General features: G+C 36.4%; 1 protein-coding gene across 1 annotated transcript in view; it reads right to left on the bottom strand.

Moving 5' to 3' along the window:
• The window catches only part of LOC129236801 (dynein light chain 1, cytoplasmic), a 50,514-nt gene extending 47,313 nt beyond the window's left edge, over nucleotides 1-3,201 (bottom strand). Inside the window, exon 1 of the mRNA XM_054871039.1 lies at nucleotides 2,773-3,201. The gene's annotated coding sequence lies outside the window, so the exon portion shown is untranslated. The remainder of the gene's footprint in view (nucleotides 1-2,772) is intronic.
• Between the last annotated feature and the right edge of the window lie 17,316 nt (nucleotides 3,202-20,517).

Here is a 20,517-nt window from a genome sequence, read left to right as displayed (position 1 = left end):
TTGGTTGACCTTGCTGATGTGTGGTTTTTTCTGCATACTCTGGCGTTATAACCAGCGGAATTCAGCACCTTGCGCACAGTACGTGGGTGAACAATTGTACCAGTGCTTTCCTTTATCGATGCAGCTTTTTCTGTTGACGGAGTTTTTGGCTCTTTTTTAACTATTTTTATTATTTCACGCTTTTCACGTTCAGATAGTGTCGGCGGTCGTCCACTCCTTGCCAAATATTTGCACTCTGGTTCATCTTTAAATATTTTTATTATTCCAGTAATAGTGGTGCGTAGACGATTTACTAATGAGCATATTTCCCGAATGGTCTTGCTTTGATTGTATGCATTTAAAATAATTTTTCTCTCTTCAATTGTGGTTTCTTTCCTTTTTTGATTCATTTTTAACAATCACGCGGCGTCAGTAAAATTTTTTAATGAAGTACCGTTATAGAATGTATACAGATCAGTCTTAAAGCTACCATACTAAACGAACTCACTGAAAAAAGGAGCCAGATTGGCTTAAATTTTTGGTAAAATTATTTTAAAAGGCAAGCCGAGCTGACGTGACGGTAAATTTTGTCCTCCAAAAAGATGACAAAAATATTTAATTTTTTATTTTTCCAAAAATAGGCTAGTAAGAGAAAGATATTTAAACTGAAATAGAAATTAAATAAATCATAGTTTCTGTTAAATATGCTACTTTTTATGTTTCCATTATATTCTGGGCACGGGAGATGTTATAATCTTCTAGATACTAAATGACGGTGACTTTTGTCCATCTGTGTATGTACACAAGATTGCATGATGCAATGTGGTGTTCAAACGGTGCAGGCTACTTTGGATTTTACTGCCGTCGTGGATATCATGAATTATGTTTGAAGTTATTTGGTATGCCTTAAAAATGCATAGGTTTAACATATTTGTAGGCGCCGCAGTTGCCTAAATGTAAAGATGTTTGCTATAGAATTCAAATTTATCTGCTTTTTCGTCACTAGTCTAATTTCTGCCTTAAACTTGGGTAAAGTTAAGCTAGTCAAATATTTCTGCAAAATCTCCGCACTGACCTTGGTTTCATTAACAAAAATTTGCATGGACCAACGTTACCATAAATAGCAGCAGTGCGCTTGTTCGTAGGAGTATCCGACTATGGGAAAATGTAGCTTCGTAACATAACCGCCCACATGGCTGCTAAAAAGGTTCTAAAATAATGTTAACCCATTAGCATGAATGCATATATGTATATTACTTACTATTTTTGAACATGGAATAATGGAAAAGAATATTTTTAAGCTAGATACGTGCATATGTATGTGTATGAGTGGTAATATAGTGCATAATTGTAGCCGCATAAAGGAATACTAGCACCAGTTTGTGGTAGCAATGTAAGTGGGCCGCTTCACGATCAATGCAGCCTCCGAAAGCAAAGTAAAAAAAAATGCCGCTGAAACAATACGCAAACGTTCTAGCCGCAAAAAAAAAAAATTAACAGACAAATATACGAATTGGTGAAACGACAAGTAAAGCAAACGAAACCATAAATTTGGTTAACAAATTTTTGCCTATATCCAAATATTACCAATTTGGTTAATAAGCATTTATTTTAACTAAATATTACGTCAGTATAAAAAAATGTCGGCAATTCGAGAATTTATAGTCAATGCTTAACACGTTGAGTGCCATGTGAGTCCAGGTTGGTCTCACAGTGCGAAGAGACTTTCAGGCCTCGTGGTGAGTGGTGACACTTGGTCTCACGGTATAATGTGTGAGATTTCCGCTTGTGCTGATGAAGCTGCTTCATAGAGGCTATTAGTAGTAGTGTATTCACGCCATACTAGAGCCATTGCATTGTTTATGCTGCTTGGCCTATGGGTATGAGACCAATGTGGCATCATATGGCCTATTCAAAAATTCAAATATTCTATTGTATTACGTAAAAAAAATTGTGGCCGGACGAACCCCATTTTTTTGGTGTATGGTGGCACTCAACGTGTTAAACAAAACTACTACTACACAAACGGACATCAAGAATTTACAAAAGCATATTGCCGCAGTCCATTTAAAGCTAAACTAAAGTTTTTTAACAGCCAAAAAAATGCTTGAATTAGCATTTTTTGCTATTTTTTTTTTTTTTTAATTTGCCACTTTGCTTCCGCTAGGCGAGTTTAGACGAAACAAAACTGGATTCTGCCTACATTTTAACTTCCATGTGTTTCTCGCATTGCTCCATGACTTGAATGAGTTATTCGACAGTTAAAAAAAAGTATTAGGCAATAATTACAAAACGTGATTACACATGCATCATTCCGCAAATTGTCGATCACGTTCATTGATCATAATTATCTTGTAATGCAGTCACATACAAATATTTTGCAGCGCCATTAAGATTCTCGAAGTTTCAGTTTCATTTTGCTGCTAATTGTGAAATCACAGGTATTATTGCTGGTAAAATATTTTGCAAAAATCTATAGAGCACCACCACTTGCTGGTTAGGTGCCTGACCGTGTATGCCTCCTCCCCCAGCCCAAACAACAGGCCACATTCGTAACAAAGCCTGTTGGTCAACCAGCACCACCGTCTCGTCTCGTCCTGCGCAAAGATGTAGCAACACCAACAACAAATACTTCGACACCTTCAATGAGTCGCATTGCTGCACCCAACGTCTCCCGCATAAGCGGATATATTCACAGTAAATTCAACTTTTTTTTTTTTTGAATTTTATTTTATCTTTTTTCAAATTTTCACAGCTTTTCCCTTCAATTTGCTCAGCTAAATTTTTACTTACCTGTACAATTTATGCTACTTGTGCTAGCTGCTTTCTGCTGCCAGAGACTATTTTTTTGCTATTTTATTTAGTTTTTCTGCACTTATTTCTCCTAGTTTGGATTTTTCCCCGAAAATTTTAACTATTTTCTTTCACGCACTCGATTAATTTCTCAATGAAAACTATATTTTCTTCAAACGTTTACCGAATTTATTTCAAAAAACTTCAATATTTCAGGTAAACGAATATGTGTGTAAAACATAGACGAAATGAAAATTCCTTTGATAGGTATTTTTCAAAATATATTTGGCTATGTAATTTTCACGAAATATTTTCCACTCATGTATAACGTGTTGTTTGCACGGCTTTTCGCGGTACTCTGCTATTTCGCTACACGGCGAATGGTAAATTGCAGCAGCAAAGAGAGTATGTGCGGTGTTGTTGTTGGCTTAGAAAGAGTGCGCAAGAGTGGGAGGAAAACTGCTGAGGCAGCTTCTGTCAGGCGGCTTCTATCACCTTCGGGCATTGGGAATTTTCATTGTACGATGTGCGGGGATATTTGCTAAATACCAATCACAATAACGAAACGTGTTATGTTACTGTGAACGGACGGTAATAATTTACAGAAGCTGGCGCGTTCACAAATGCCGGTGACAAAAATTAAATGAATGCAGTTTGTTGAAAATGTTCTCAAATAATCGAGTACAAATATGGGGAAGTAATTTTTATATAAATATTTTTAATATTACAGATATTTATTTACTATTTTTATTATCCTATTTTTTATTTTTTGAAAAAAAGCAGAAAGTGCACAATTTAATGCTAATCCAATATTTAAAAAATATTTGTATGACATTGCAATCAAGTTAAAATAAATGAATAGATATATCTTTTTTGAAACAATTTCTACAAGAACGTACATTTAATATGCTAAGAATTTGAAATAACTACAAGGTTTTTCAATACTTTTTTTTAAATAGAAAGGTCAATTGTCATTACTGTAATTAATTTATCAAGTCATGCCACCTTTTTGTTTATTATTGCCATTTTATAATACAGACTATCTCCCGAGTAGTTTTCATGAATTCTGAAAAGTTTATTTCCATAATCAGTACTCAAGGTTGTTGTTGTTGTTTTAGCAGCATAAACATTTCCCATATACATACATACAGGCAATAAGCCCGGTGAGAACGAGATACGGTACACTAGAGAGGGCTAGTTTACTGGGGCGGCAGCCTTTGGTCGGGGAAAACCCGAGTCATTCCTGTAACGTAGAATCGGTTGCCATGGGAATGATAAATCCGATAAAACTGACTGTCGTGGGAACGTCTATTCCCATGGTCTCGAAGCGCTCTAATTCCTTTTGGTTTCAGCAAGACGGCGCCAGATGTCCTACTCTCCATGAAACTATCAGTTTAAATTAATCTTTACATTGGCTTTCAAAATTGACTGATCTTTTGTCTCTGGACTAATTTTTAAGGGACTGTTTGAAGTCTACGTACGCGTACAAGCGCACAGCTATTGCAGTTTGGAAGCCAAGATGTTGTTGTTTTTGTTGTAGCAGTATCTTGAAGTATTTGGAAGCCAAGATCGACCGAACCAGTTTTGACTTACGGTCTTTCGTCATATGCATGAAATAAATTTCCATTACTTATGTGACGAAAAGAAATTCCGAGGAAAAAAATCTTCCTTTCTAGCAGTTCTGTTTTTATTTCAATTTACACCGTTTAAAAAGGCACAAGGAATGTAGTAATAAAAATATAGCAAGGAAGAAGAGTTGAAAAGTACTTTTAGCATTTGTGACGTTTTAGGAAGGCGCATTCATTAAAGATGGTGGCACCAGACGAACAGCAATGCTCTGTACATTTGATTGTCAAAGCAAAGTATTGGGAAACTAGAAAACAAATAATGAATTGGCTTTGTTTCATTCTGCGCTGACAGCCACATCGACACGGCACGGCGAAAGAAACTCAGCTGATTCACCAACACCACCTTTAATAGATTCGCCTTGCGATTTAGTCTCACAGTTTTATTTCCATATTTCCATACTCTGCTTTCCTATTATCATTCAAATAAATTAGAAACCAAAACTATTTTTATAAAAGTTTTATTTTCTAAACCGTAAAGACGTGTAAAATTCAGATTAAAACCTGAAAATATTTAGATTTTAGTCCTTAAATGTTAGCTCCAGGTAAACGAGTATGTATAATTGTGCAAATAGCGGAAGGTTGAGCGCAAGTACCGCCAATTTCTTCTGCCATTCTTTACTTCAAAGAATGAGGCTGTTCCAATATTCACCGTTAAGCTAGATATACACGTTGCGACCGTTGCTTCAATCTCAGTATTGTGTATAACTGTGGTGCAGGAAAGGTACAAGCGGAAGATACGTAAAATTAAATTTTTTAAATGATCGACGAAATGCGTAAAATTACTTCTCTTATTATAATTGACGAACTTTTGTACGAAAATGAGGAAGAAGAGATGCAACAAAAGAAGAGAAAAAAAATCTGGTCCAAAAATTGGCTTTTAAAAAAATCGAATTTTCGAACGAGAGGCTGCTGAAAGAACTGAAGGGAAATGAGTCAACGGACTATAAAAATTACATGAGGATGGACGAAGCCCTGTTCAGAAAATTATTGGACTTCGTAAAGGCCAAAATAACGAAACAAAATACCATAATGAGAGAGGCAATATCAGCAGAAATTAGACTGGCAATAACTTTGCGGTATCTTGCAACAGGAAACTCTTTTGCGGACTTGAAATTTTCATCAATTTTATTGTATTAATTTTTTAATTGTTCGTATGCTTTTTTTCTAAAATTTTTATTTTTATATTTTTCCCTACTTATATCCCACAGCTCTCTCAAATTTTTATATTCGTTAATAAAATTAACATAATTTTCATTATTTTCAATTGCCATTTTTTTGCTTTTTCACTTTATTTTACTCCGCACGAACCTTCTTCTTCGCTTGTGTTCAACGAACTGAACGAGTAAAAGCAGTAAACAATGATACACAAAAAATCAAATTTATTTGATATTTCAGGCAACGGTTGCAGCAACACGAAAATCATTGGCAACACAGCTACACACGAGGCAACGGTTGCTTCAACATGACCGTGTTGCTGCAACAGTTGCCTGGTGTGTATTTAGCTTTAGAAGGAACCTAACCAATTTCGAATAAAACCAGTGCATTATTTTAGAGGAGTTTCTGTGCGCTTATGTTCAAGTACCGCCAAATACTTTGGTCACATAACTATAGGTTATATTTCTTTATTTTTTTTTAGAAAAAGCACAGTTTAAAAATTAACTTCACATAAGCAAATGTTTGAAATATAAAATTGATTTCTGCATGTTTGCTATGTTTTTAGCATGCGGAATATCACCCGCAGCGCATTTTCCGGTCGTTCACAGTAGGAAATTTACAATTTTCTAATAACACAATTTGAGTGTGTAGAGCATAGTGGTGCTATGTGGCAGCTCTCTGCAGGCTATGTATGGAGGTATGTATGTACGCATGTGCTTATATCCTTTAGGTATATAGTTTTACGGTAATTTATCTACTTCATACATATATACATGCATTCGTATTTATAAACGCATATGTGTAAATGTATGTGCAATTAAAAATTCTTACTTATATTAGTGAACTAAAATTCGTATATGGAAATCAAAGATTGATTAAAATATGTACGAATATATTAGAGTTCACATCTTTATTTTCTATTCGTTAAAATCGTCACCCACTTACCTTGCTTCCGCTTTGGAGTAAAGGAATTCCTGAAGCTTCTTGGCGCGGTTTTTATGACTACACGTTGCGTTTTATTGTATCTACTTCAGTTTTTTTTTTTGTGTTCCTGCTAACTAAATTCCCTAATTTTCTTAAAAAGTTTTAAATCGAAGACAATTTTATTCCGTTTTAGCTTAATTTCGCACTTATTTCATTCCAATTTAATTGTTATTTATCACAAATGAAATTGGCGGTTGAAAACGTTAACGTCGATTTCGCTGCTGCCACTTCTACTCTTGCTACTGCGGTGTAAGGAATTTTAACTGTTTATAAATCGATAAAACGGCTCGCATTCGCATACACAGTTTGGCTTAAAGAGCTCAAACTTCGCTCACTCATTAGTCATCTCTCTTTCTGTTTTGTTGTGAAGGGGGCGTCGAAAAAACACGGCGAAGGGGGCGGCAACTGGCATAAGCAGGAAACTGTTGCCCGGTATAAAAGTCCTTATACTCTCTTTTATTTGCATTTCAGTTATCCTTACATTCGTCGAAATTGCCGTTAGGGGGCGCTTGAGCCGAAAAATAGAGCATGCGTACTACGATTTTGCCAATGACAAATCATTTCGAAAATCGGTAGTGCTGAGAAGTGATGAATATACCAAAATTTGCGCTTATGAAATGTTTTACAATTGGCATTTAAAGACATTCCATAAAAGTCGAGTTTCATGCTATAACTCTAATGGTAGCAACGCCTGTTGATTGCGTTCAAGATGAATCTATATTTGACATTCAAAAAACCAAATCACAAGAAAAAAACAAATCACTATAGCCTTGTCTCTTCAGGGCGATTTGAGTATCTAGGGTAGCACCATTAAAAACAGTTACTTTATTTTTCGCGATTTTGACAAGTCTGACGTCAGCTCAGACACGGCGAATTCGAAAGGCGCAATCTGTTTTTTTATCATTCTTGTTTGTCTCTAAATAGTCAAAGATAGTATTCACAATCGATTTTGCCAACTCCGTTCCAGCATTCGGTTTAAACGGAAGAATCCAAGGCAAATTAAATACTAAAGAGGGCGTTTTCCCCAAAATATTATAGTTACTCAGTTTTCGCGATTTTTACAAGTCTGACTTTAGACTCCTTTTCAATACACAAGACAAACGAACAAAACAAATGTTAACCTTGATGTAGTCAACAGCCCTGTGATCAGGCCTTGCAATAATTGGTTCATTATATCGAGACACAACTGTAAATTATGAATGGAAATATCAATAGCATCTGCAGCTCGCCTACTTACATACAAATAATACTCAACTGCTGTTAAGCTGTCTCGCCGATGCATCCGCTACTTCGATCCCAGTTATACCCCTGTGTCCTGAGGCCCAAATTAGCCGGATGCGATTGTGCATTCCTAGTAGATTCAGTTTCTCGATACACTCGGAGGTCAGTGAGGACTTAATCTCATAGGGTGAAAGAGCCGCCTGACTGCCGTTCAGAATGGCAATTCGCTCATTCCGCAAATTGTAGTCAAAGTTTATCTCTGCACACCCACAGATGTCATACGTCTCCGCTTGGAAGATGCTTGGAAAACTACCTATCGGCACAAAACGCTTGGTTCTGGGGCCATATATTCCGCCGCCTATGCCTTTTGGTGTCTTCGAGTCATCTGTGTACCAATGTAGGGTACACTACTGGAGTTTCCTATCAAATGCAGTTCTACTCCAGCTTAACTTATCCTTCAGTTCAATTCTGAGCTTCTTTTCGAATTTGGTGACTTTAGTAATATCATTTCTGGGTAGCTGGGTAAGTGGGAGCCTCAGCAATTCTATGTTTTTAGATGATATCATCTCTGGGTAGCTTAGAAAGTGGGCGCCTCAGCAATTCCATGTTTTTAGATGATATCACTTTTCAACTCCCAAAGCCTTCCCTGGTAATATTCAACAGAGCACGCTTGACTGATTGCTGAATAACTCTATGAAGCGGTGTTAGCTCAAGCATCACCTCTATCGCAGCTGTAGGGTAGGTCCGCATCGCCCCCGTGATGCACAGGCATGCTAAGCGCTGAAGCTTAGTTAGTTACTATCGAGAGACTGGCGCTAGATGCCCAAGCGACCGCTCCATATGTCACCATTGGTATTATTATCATGTTGTACATCCATCTCATGATTCTTGGGCTGCAGCCACAGGTTTTTCCTGCTAAACGTTTGCAGATCATGAGAGCTTTCGTTGCTTTGGACAAGGTTGCGTCACGTGCCTCTTCCAACAAAGCTTGGCATCCAGGACAAGACTAAGATACTTAACTACGCTGAACAAAAAAAAAAATAATAATTTTGCGTAATAGAAATCTTTATATTGACCTTTAGGCACTCCATTACTCATCTATTTGTATACTGCAGCTGCATCGTTCACAAGTGTCAAATATGGTTGACATACGACGGCATTTGAAAAAATTGTAAATCTTCTGATAGAGTGATTAATTTTGCGCCACTTTATAGTATGCATACCTTATGAATCCTACGTCTAGAAGCACTCCAAACTCCCTTTAATATTATTACTGCTGCTTAAAAGCAAAAGGCCGTGGGAAGCCGCAATCACTTTTGCAAACTCTCCACTTTATCACTCTCCACTTTTACGCACTGTTCGTTTGCTCTGATCCGCTCAGATTTCACCGTTGTTTACTTGTCGGTGAATAGCAGCGTTTTACATATCCATATAACTGAATGCCTATGTATATGCATTTGTATGTGTGCATAAAAGCATGTAAGCACAGTGCTGTGTACCGAACACGTATTTACTTACCTGCTGTTGCTTATCTTCTCATGCTTGCTAGTTTTGTATTTGGCTGCTGTATCTGGCTTTCATATTTCAATTCCGCCTCTCAATTTTATTTTACTTTCACGCTATTCTTCATTCGACTACCTACATAAGTTCGTTTTATTGCATGTTTGGAATTTTTTTTCGTATACTTCACCACTTAACGAGTATTTGGTTTGTGGTTTAACTGGCAATGATGGATTTATAAACATCGATGACGGATGATTTTTATTTTGATACAACTGTATGTTTGTCATATATGAAATCGATAATTTTTAGATATCGTGAAGGAATAAAATGTACGTATAACGGTGCAACATATGTATGTATGTACATCGAATAGCGCGGTGAAAAGAAAAGTATTTATTATTGCGCGAAAAGCGTGTAAAGAGGGGACGTTTGAACTCAATCGAACTAGAGATTAAAGTGTAAAAATATTTGATTAAGGAGTTATATACGTTAGCGGGCCGAAAAAAAAGCGAATTTTCCAGAATTTTTTCTGAGAAAACTTTTAAACTTATTGATCTAAAAATTTGCACACATATTATGTTATCTTTTAACTGTATTTTAAGACTCAGTAAAAATATTTATTTGAAAAGGAGCTACAACTGATCTCCGGGAACTCCTCTCTAAAAAGAAGTTTTGCGGTGACCATTATATCTCTGAACTGTATCCTCTGAAATTAAAAAACCAAACAAATTTCGTTAAAGTAATGTGAAATCTAGTAAATTGAGGGAATAGGCAAAATAAATTTTTTTTGACAAAATTACGATTTCTCAAAAAAAAAAAATAGATTTTTGACCAAAATTTCGGTCTTTAATTGTTTATAAAAAAAATATTTATGGGTGAGAAAATATCTTCGATTAATTACTAAAAAATATGTTTAAGAAGCTAATCGGTTTAGCCGTTTTCGAGTAATGTTGGTCACCGACTTTGAAAACACCATTTCGAGAAAAACGCGTTTAAAGTTTGCCTTGTACTTTCAAGCACTCTGAAAAGCTTTTTCAAATTTGCATGTAACTTCGAAAATATGCACCGGAACGATATTAAATTTTCTGTGTGTGTTCTTAAATATAAGTACATTAAAAAAATTAAGCAAAAAAATCGATTTTTGCAAAAATTCTAACTGTATATAAACCCTTAAGTTTCTTATTGAATTTAATATCGTCTAAACAGTGGCCAGATTTCTCTAGCTAAAACATATCCGAAGGTTAAAAGTTTCTGCCGCAATTCGTGCTCGATAAATTTAGTTGCAAACAAAATTGGCGCCCATATCCTTTAGCAGGTGCTTAGCCGAGCTCCTCTTCCAATGTGTGGAAGCTGTATATCTCTCTTCTTTTTAATTTCAATTAATATTTTTTTCAAAGATGTACTTATACATACTTATATACATATGTACATTTTTTTTTTTTTTTTTGTTAAAAGGCGTTGTGGTACCACGCTACCCTCAAGTTGCCTTCTGAAACCAGGCTGAGCCTGTTTATTTCCGGTATCTCTCGTCGCGGAACTACCACCAAGTATTATATCGCTTAGAGGGAAGACCATTAGCCACCGCTGCTGAGTCCAACCTCCAGGAACGCCAAAAAAGGGCCCTTTACCCCGCTTAACTTTTTTAAGCCCAATACACTTTTTTTTTTGTAGATATTAAGATATTATTTGAATCATCTCAATGTACACAAATGCCAAAGTAAACACACAGATGTAAATAAAACAAATGGTTTTGACGTTATTCATATCGACGGCGAAAAAATCAGCTGCGTACTTTGAGGCATCCATGTCCACTCAAAAACTGGATCAGGTAAAAGTCCACTTCTCCATGTGGCCGCGTTAGCCAAAGCTTTAGGTTGGGAGTGCATTTATGCGTCCACCGCCTTTGTGCAGAGTTATCCCGCCCCTGTTTGCCACTCATCGATGCAATTCAAGTAGACGAGTTTATAGGCCTCTGTGTTCTCGCGTTTTCGGCAGCTTCCATTGCTAATATGTCTAGCGGGTACAAGCCACATATAACTACGGCTGCATCGGCGGACACCGTTTTAAATGCGCTACATACGCGTAGTGCGCACAGCCGGTAGGCAGACTGTAGACCTCGAAAGTACGATACACGATGCGTTTTGTTCACCTCAAATGGTGCACCATACAAAATTTAGCCTTTCGCGACATTAGCCAGCAGCTGACGGCGATTTTGTTTTGGTACTCGTTCGTTTAACATCAGCCTCGACAGCGTCGTTGTAGTGATGGATGCTTTTTCGCTGGTGTACTCCAGGTGTACTCTGAAAGACATACTTAAATGCAATACATAAATATGTATGCAGTGGGTTCTTATCTCCCAAAATGACACTTATTGTTGTTCCACAAAACCATGATTCGGAAAGTATGTACTTATGTTTCATCGCTGAAGGTGAATATTTTTCGAACTCATGGTAGATAATAAATTTTAATTTAGCAAACAATGCTTATAACAGTAAACTCTTTTACAATTTTCAAATTTGACAGCTGTGAGTTCACTAAGATACTCTTCAAAATTTAAGGGTATCCCTCTATTAAAAACTCCTGTATTCGTACATTCTGCTTTTAAACAAAAAGTTAGCCGAGTCAAAAAATATTCCTAAATCTATTTACATATTTTACTCTCAAAGCTTAGATCGCTGTTTTTTTTTTATTATTATTTAATTTCCTTGTTTCCATCTTCCTCATCCATTTTAATTTTCTTGCCAGTTGTCATTTATTGCTACACTGTGCCAAGTTGATAAACTATGTACATACACATTCGTAACGTATGGATACATTCTCTATAGACTGGTTGTAGGGTTTCTTATGGTATACACATTTTCAGTTTTACTTTGCTACCACTTTATTCAACTTTATCCGCTTAACACACGACAAATGAATGCATGCGTGTTCATGCATGCCAGTATGTATGAGATACCAACTTGATGTACATACACACCCTGTTTGCGATAACTATCAGCATAGTATGCATTGAGACATTATGCGCATTCCTGCCTGTCGAGCGATTTTTGTCGTATACTGTATGTGTGCATATACCTTAAGCGACTGTGAGAAATATATACTCCTCGAGACATTCATTTCTATTTCATGATGTAGCTAGCTGCCAATGTTAAAATTTTATTGTATGTATGCATGTACATATGTTTGCATGTATTTTTCCCACTCATATTTCTTTTACTCACAGTATATGCATATACACATGCATAGCTAAAGGTGTATATGTGCACTCGCGAGTGTACAGAAGAGGTCGCTTTGGCTGGGTTCGCTTCGTTTCAATTCGTATTCGACTTTGTCGCGTCGTCTTTGTGTTGAAACCAGCCTGTATGCTTGTATGCTTGTATGCCTGTATGTTACATATGACACACACATGTAGCTGCCTGAATTCTATGAAAACTAATGAACAATTATTTTTGTTTCCGTTTCTACTGCAGTGTATTTTTCGTTAGTCATTTGAAATGTGAATTAGTCACCGTATGACTTGGCAAATGGTTTGACACTTAAGTAAATTTTGCAATACATACAAAGGTATTTACAAATTTAGCTTCGTTTACGCTCACTATTTTTCTACCATGCATGCGAACCTCTCGAATGACTTTTATCACGTACAAAAACCACTGTTTCCAATAGATATGTAAATGCATTCGGTAGGCAGGTATATCCATGCATGTGGCTTTTGCTTGCGCTAGCGGCTGTTAAGAAATACAATGTTATTTGGAAATTGTTGGTGCTTCTCCTCAACAACAATGAGTGTTGGATAAGCGACACAAATGGTGATAGTAATGATGTACATACAAATCAAATGTATGTATGTAGAGAGAGATTTTATTCCTATGTGAATACCCATATTCACTGTCATATCGATTTTAACTGTTGGTGGGGTTATGCGTTCACTAACCTAACATTTCTAAAGAATAATGGATGGATTGTCAGACTGAATGGGGAGTATGGATGTTGCTAACACTTCACACATTCACGGCATATGGCTAATGAGTGGCAATCAATATCCTTGACTCCGAGCAATGGAATACCTTATAAATATAAGTATGTATGTAAATGTGTGTATGGCTGTTCAACATTTTCAATATGTAGGAAAAATTAACATTTCTATGCATTTGGGGTGATTAAAATTGTAAGATTTGGAATTTTGTTTTTATTTTTTGTATGTATTAGAAATGTACATTGCAGATATGTTTGTGTATGTAAAATAAGCACTAAAATGGTTAAAATATGTTCAAAAACAATTGAGATTATAATATTTTAGTACATCGGTATGTGAGGTTGCCATCTTAGTTACATATGTATATGCCACGTTCGAAAGGTGGTTCGGAATCCCGAATAAATTTGTCTTTAGAATAGCCCACATGATAACCGCTATTTTCTCTTAAAATTTTTATATTCTATAGGGCTGAGATCAGGGTAGTTTTCTTACCAGCTCAAAGATTTTATATCCAATTCTTCCTTCTACTTATTGATATTTTTTAAGCAACATTTTTTTAGCCAAATATGCCTCGCGGGTAAATTTGCACTAAATATTGGCACACAGATGCTACAGATGTTGTGTACAAAGGGTCTAGAAATCAATAGTGACAATAAGTTTAGTTTACAATTGAAAGAAAGTAGATATTTGTACGCCAAAAACATGGACTTCACGGATTTCAGATATGCAAGTTGAATAAGTGGTAAAATTGTTAATATTATCTTCCTCTATGATTTTTTTTAGAATTGATCTCCTTAGACCTTTAATTACTCTCTGTACGAAAAAAAACTGGCTAATAACTAAAAAATATTTCGTTTTTTGTCAATAAATAAGAACTGCTAATAAATGTTTGTTATGGGGTTGGGGTAGTCAGAGGTCCGAAAAAATGATGATTTTCAATAATTTTTTTTCACTAGTCAATTACTTTATTTTACAAAAATAAAAACATAGCATTAATACATCATTTTGTGACTTGACTTTAAAAAAATGTCAAAAAAAATTAATAATTGTAAAAGTTATAGCTGTTTATGTGGAGCCCGTTTATCCAGAAGTCCCTTGCCGTGATCATCACAAGTCCTTGGAGATTCATCTAAAATCAATCGGACAAAAAAAATTAGATTTATTAATAGATAATCTTGTGCTTGATCGAAGCTTTGTTTTTCAAAATTAGCAATATGGCGGCCTCAGAAATTAATTAATTGTTTACAAAAAATCGAAATTTAAAAAAAAATCCTTCGATCAGGCACGAGTTTTTTATGTTTTTCAAAAGCTGTATAAATTTTATTGAAATATACTAAGCGGCTTTTAAATTACAGTGATCACCAATTCAAAGTTTTAAGAAAAACGCATTTAAAGTTTTGCTATTGGCTCCGGAGCGTCCGAGAGCCCTTTGTTAATTGCTGAATAACTCGAAAAGTATTTGTCGGATTCACTTTAAATGTTCACACAATATTTTTAAGATATTATGGTTTAAGAAAATGCAAAAAAATCCACTTGTTTGAAAATTCTGACTACCCCTAACCCCTTATGTCAGATGATAGCCCTAATATGTCACCATTGACGCACGAAAGTACCTTTCATTTTTTGCTACTCGGGCGAACTCGAGTGAAATAGAGATTTTTCAAAAATATTTTTAATACCGTATACATTTTTTTGGATACCAATACATTGATTGCAAAACATTGGTACAATTTTATTTTTCGAAAATAAGGTGAACAACGAGAACTTATTAAGAAAATGTTGTCGGAGGAGCAAATTTACCTACAGGATTTGCTTGACTTTTCAGCTAAAATGATAGCAAACTTTAGAAATGAACACCAAAAAGCGAAAGGCCAGGCCGCAAAGACACCAAAAGCAAAAGGGCAAGCCGCAGTACTGGTTTTAGCGCGTGAGAAATCCAAAAATGAGAAGCACAAAAATATTATAAATGTGCTAAACCTTAATGGAGACTCGTCTCAAATTAGAAAGAAGCTCATTACAGCTAAACTTCATGGAAAAAGCCCGAGAAAGGTACCAATTCTGCAGCCACAACAAGTAGAGACAAGAATAAATATTGCTAATGCAGCTGTAACCAGTTCAAAAGTGGCGAAACGTTGTTGTTGTTGTTGTAGCAGCATAAACATTCTCCATATTTAAAACGGGGAATGCTGCTGGAGTGACAGTCCTCGACCGGATATAAATCCAGGTCGTTTCGGTAACGTAAAACCGACTGTCGTGGCGAAACGTCTTATGATCCGATGAAACCAAAATTGTTATATTTGGTACCGGACAATATGCCACCAGGACAATAAAGCGCAGAGGTGAAAAAATGTATGGAGTTGCTTCTCCTACTACGATACTGGTCCATACTAGATAAAAAAATAAATGGAGTCAAAAATGCCGCATAGGGAGTGGAAGATGCTTCTGAAAACCGACATGCTACGACATTCGGTTCTACGTTACTGTAACAACCCGGACTTATATCCGGCCAAGGACTGCTACTCCAGGAACAATCCCCGTACAAGTATTGGCAATGTTCGGTAGGCCCAGGAAATTGCCCGACTCCTTTCACTGCAATTCGCTTCCATGAAATTGGTTTTGCATCCAGCTGAGCGCACACAACTTCTTCCCAATAAAATGATGTTCAATCTGATACACTTTAGCATCGTTATATACTTTAAGAGCGCACTTTCACTGCTATCAAGTGTTTTTTTTCTTTGCTATGGCTTCTATGCCCAGAAACAATGTGGGTGTTGTAAGTACCTTTTTGTAATAATTTTTAGCTCCTCTTTCCTTTTCGATATCGACTTATATCTGCCATTAAGAAATAAAAGCTTCAGGAAGACCGCATCTCCCTTATTCAGAACGCATGAGCGACGTTCTTTTTTCTCCAGATTCCCGATAAATTGTTCAAAATCAGCCTATGGATGCCTCCAAAGCGAAACTATTGAAGGTGGTGGCATTCGAGCAACAACAAAATTTTTTGAATAAGCGCTGTCAAGGGAAAGAGAATGGAAGAATGGTTAAGTCTATAAACGATAAAAAATTGCAAGGCTATCAATGCCATACCAATAACGAAAATATTTCCCACGCCGTATGGTATCACTCAACGAGCGCCTACTCGCATGTATACGCGCATTAATTTAAAATTTAACGACTTTAAACGCTGCCTGCATTTCCGTTTCAAACTGCCTCGCATACCTCTATGGATTTACCATACAAACACCGGTGCATATGGCCGCAGTTGCTGTATAAAGAAGCCGTCGATCGAAGTAATAACGCGAGGTTGGAGATATGATTTTATGATGAGAAAGAAAATAATAAACTGATTAGCAAAGGAAAATATACGAACGAGTACATACCTATGCATTCAGTTCAGAATGGCCATCACAACAAACATGATTTGTCTTCGGCATTGTGGAACAATCGCACACATATCCCACGAACACCTCTTTCAAAAAGCCGGCACATAGTTCCCCCCAATTTGCAGACGACGAAATTGGCGCCAATCGGTCAAATTGCGCGAGCAAGTAAACAAAAGAGTAACAAATAAGAAGATGAAAAAAAAAATGAAAACAATCGTTGATTGCTGCCATTCATCCCATTGAAAATTGTATGGGTTTCACGCAGCGCGCGAAGGCGGGTCAGGTGTTACTGTTGTATTTTGTTTTGATTGCGGTTTTAGGTGAATTTCTTGACGATTTCGATTTCGCACCACCACCACCACAGAAGGTGGGGGGGAAAATACACTGCTATGCATAGCGGTGGAAATCAGCTGAGGCGGCTAAAAAAGTGTAACGCAACCTTTGTTTTGATTTTGATTTGTTTTTGTACGCTTCTTTTGACTTGTATACCAGCAATGGACAACATAAACAGCCGCATAATATTGCAGGAAGTAGGTAATGTTGATAACAATTTAAGGTGCAATTCGCAAAGCATAGGGGAATAAACGCGCGCTCGCAATGTGACAATATGTCATGCAATTTTTTGCAATGAATCAAATGTCCAAGAAACTTAAAACTAAAGAAATGTTTATTTACTGCAAATAAAATTTAAAATTATTTCCTATATATGTACATATGTATAAATATATATATAATGGGCGCTGACACCCTATATTTGGTGTTTGTCGAGCTCCTCCTCCTAGTTTTGGTGTGTTTCTTCATATTTTCTACAAATAGAGGGACCTACAGTTTTAAGCCGCGTCCGAACAGCAAATGGTTTTTTATGAGAAGCTTTTTCATGACAGAAATGCACTCGAAGTTTTGCTATTAGAAACAACTTTTTCTATCATATGATGTTTAACGCACGGAAACTCAAAACCGTGCACTTCCGAATGTTAGTCACTCACCAATTCATTCCCCTACGGCGGCCGGCTTTATTTCTTGTAACAGCAGAAACATTCCCCTTAAACATTTCTCACATGCTGCGTGAGTGACAGTCCTTGGCCGGATATAAATCCGAGTTGTTCCGATAACGTACAGTCGATATTCCTGCCATAGATTGTGTGTATGTATGTGTATGTGTGTGGTTAGGTACGTGAGTGTGTAGATGTAGAAAATGTATATCCGGTAATTCAGATGAAACCTTTTTGAAACTTTATCGCGATTTCTCCCATTTGTCAAAATTTTTAAACGCAATTTTTATATTTATATAAAAAATCTTAAGTTCCAATTACTCGTAAAACCGCAGAAGTACCTCTACCTCAGTAATTGATGTCGAATATTTAAACAAGTCGTAGCGTCAAATAAGCGTCAAGTGTAATCGTCAACTGCAGTCGTTGTATAATACAAGCACAAAATTAGTACAAAAACAAAAATTCAAAATAAAGGGCAAATAATCAAAGAAAACCAGCAACAACCCACAGTGAGCTCTGAACGAACTTTCAAGCGACCAACAGCAATAAAATTCAAATCCGTTCGTGTTGTTGGCACTTCTCAACTTTGTCGTGCAGTGGAGCTAAAACGAATATTTCTTCTTACTTTCGAATAAAAAAACTGTTAAAATGTGTGCTATGCGGTTAAATGTGTATTTTGTAATTTTGCCTAATGTTTGCACCATATAACGCTAAATAAAAATATAAAAAAAAATGTTTGATTATTTTATGGGCCTTATAAGGTGTTTGCGAGAGCGAATTCCTGTAAAAATTACAGATTTGGGGGCAGATCTCATGAATTTTGCACCACTATAACCCACCATCTCTTCATTCCTTAATTTTCAGCGAGTTCCTGGCCAATATTTTAACAAATTTGACCGAACAATCAACGCATCCATTTGAAGAACTTTTGGAGTAACTTGTTTCCAAAACTCAAATTACATCTTAGAGGCACCCGTTTTCAGTCGTTGGAAGACCAAAAAGAAAATTTGCGGAGAGAACCGAAATCGGTTCCGGATAATGCGTTTGAAAAATATTTGCTTAATTGAAATATTCGTTTAAATAAGTGCATTATTTCAGAGGTGGCCTATATACATACATATGTATGTGTGAGGCAATATGTACATAAATTAAAAAAAAAATTATCCATCCGAAAAATATATGATTGAAATTAAATAAAAAAAATATCCATCACAAAAATATATGATTGAAGATTTTGTAAGCAAACAAATTTATTTTTTGTAGAAATTTGCCTTTTGTGCACTTTTGCCCTTCAGAACCGGTTTGAAATTTGCAGTTTATAGTCCGATGCGATAAAATGGAAAATTAACCAATGAAAAAGAAAAATTTATAAGTATATTTATGGTAATTTTTTGGACAACACAAATATATTTAAACAATCTCTGTTGATATATCTTCTTCTACCGGTTTTTGGAAGTTATGACAAATTTTGCGTTCGTCAACTTTTTTGCTTTTTCACTCCTTGAAAGAGAATATTAGGTTACGCTCTTGATTTGAATTGCTGGCTGGTTTGCTAATTTTGCTATCGAACACAACTAACATATTCCGTAAGCTCAATCGCGTCATTCTAAAGGGTTAAATTTAAAGGGCCGATGTTGAATGTGAACCACACCTAAACGTCAAGTTTTTTTCTGCACTTCATTTGACATTTTTCAATTTCAGACTAACTCAATTTGAACCATGGGAAGATACACAATCGAGCAACGTGTTAAAGTTATTCAGGCTTATTATGAAAACGGGCGTTCAAATCAAGATACATATCGCGCACTTCGTGATTTTTTCGGTCAATTTAATCGTCCTAATGTGCGTACAATCGGAAAAATTGTGCAAAAATTTTAGCAAACCGGGTCTGTAGGAGATGTGAAACCCCCAGTACATGCTCGTACAGCTCGTACTGCAGAAAATATTGCTGCTGTTCGCGATAGTGTGTTTGAAGAGACGTCCACCTCAACTCGTCGTCGTGCCCAGCAATTGCACCTCTCACGCTCGTCGTTGATGAACATTATGCATAAAGACTTGCATTTACACGCTTACAAGGTGCAATTGACTCAAGAACTAAAGCCTCTTTCAAGCGTCGTCAATGGTCAGAATGGTGGCAGGAAATGGCACCAGTGAATGACCAATTTTCGAAGAAAATCATCTTCAGTGATGAGACACATTTTCAACTCAGTGGATTCGTAAATAAGCAGAATTGCCGCATTTAGGCGAATGATAATCCAAGAGTGATTGACGAAAAACCAATGCACCCACAAAGAGTGACTGTTTGGTGCGGGTTATGGGCCGGCGGCATCATTGGGCTGTATTTTTTCCAAAATGAGGCCGGTCAGGTAGTTACTGTGAATAGTGTTCGCTATCGTCAGATGATAACGAACTTTTTATGGCCCGAATTGGAAGATATGGATGTGGACGATATGTGGTTTCAACAGGACGGTGCCACTTGTCACACAGCTAACGAAACAATAGCTCTTTTGCGCGAAAAATTTGATGGCCGAATAATCTTACGTCGCGGCGATGTCAATTGGCCGCCAAGATGATGTGATTTGACACCGTTACACTTATTTCTTTGGGGTTATTTGAAAGAAAAGGTGTACGTCGATAAGCCAGCAACAATTCAAGAACTAAAGGATGAGATAATTCGGCACATTAACGGCATAGAACCTCAATTATGCCTCAGCGTCATCGAAAATTTGGACAATCGGATGGAGGTGTGCCACCAAGGCCGCGGCGGCCATTTGGCCGATATTTTGTTCTATATGTAATTGAGCCATACCAATATTATCATAATAAAGATAAATGACAATTATTTCCTAAAAAAATTGTATTTTATTAAAAATCAACACCGGCCCTTGAAACTTAACCACCCT

The sequence above is a fragment of the Anastrepha obliqua genome, chromosome 2, assembly GCF_027943255.1.
Source record: "Anastrepha obliqua isolate idAnaObli1 chromosome 2, idAnaObli1_1.0, whole genome shotgun sequence".
NCBI classification, from domain to species: Eukaryota; Metazoa; Arthropoda; class Insecta; order Diptera; family Tephritidae; genus Anastrepha; species Anastrepha obliqua.
Note: the sequence above shows the minus strand (reverse complement) of the source record. Positions and strands in the feature narration are given on the sequence as shown.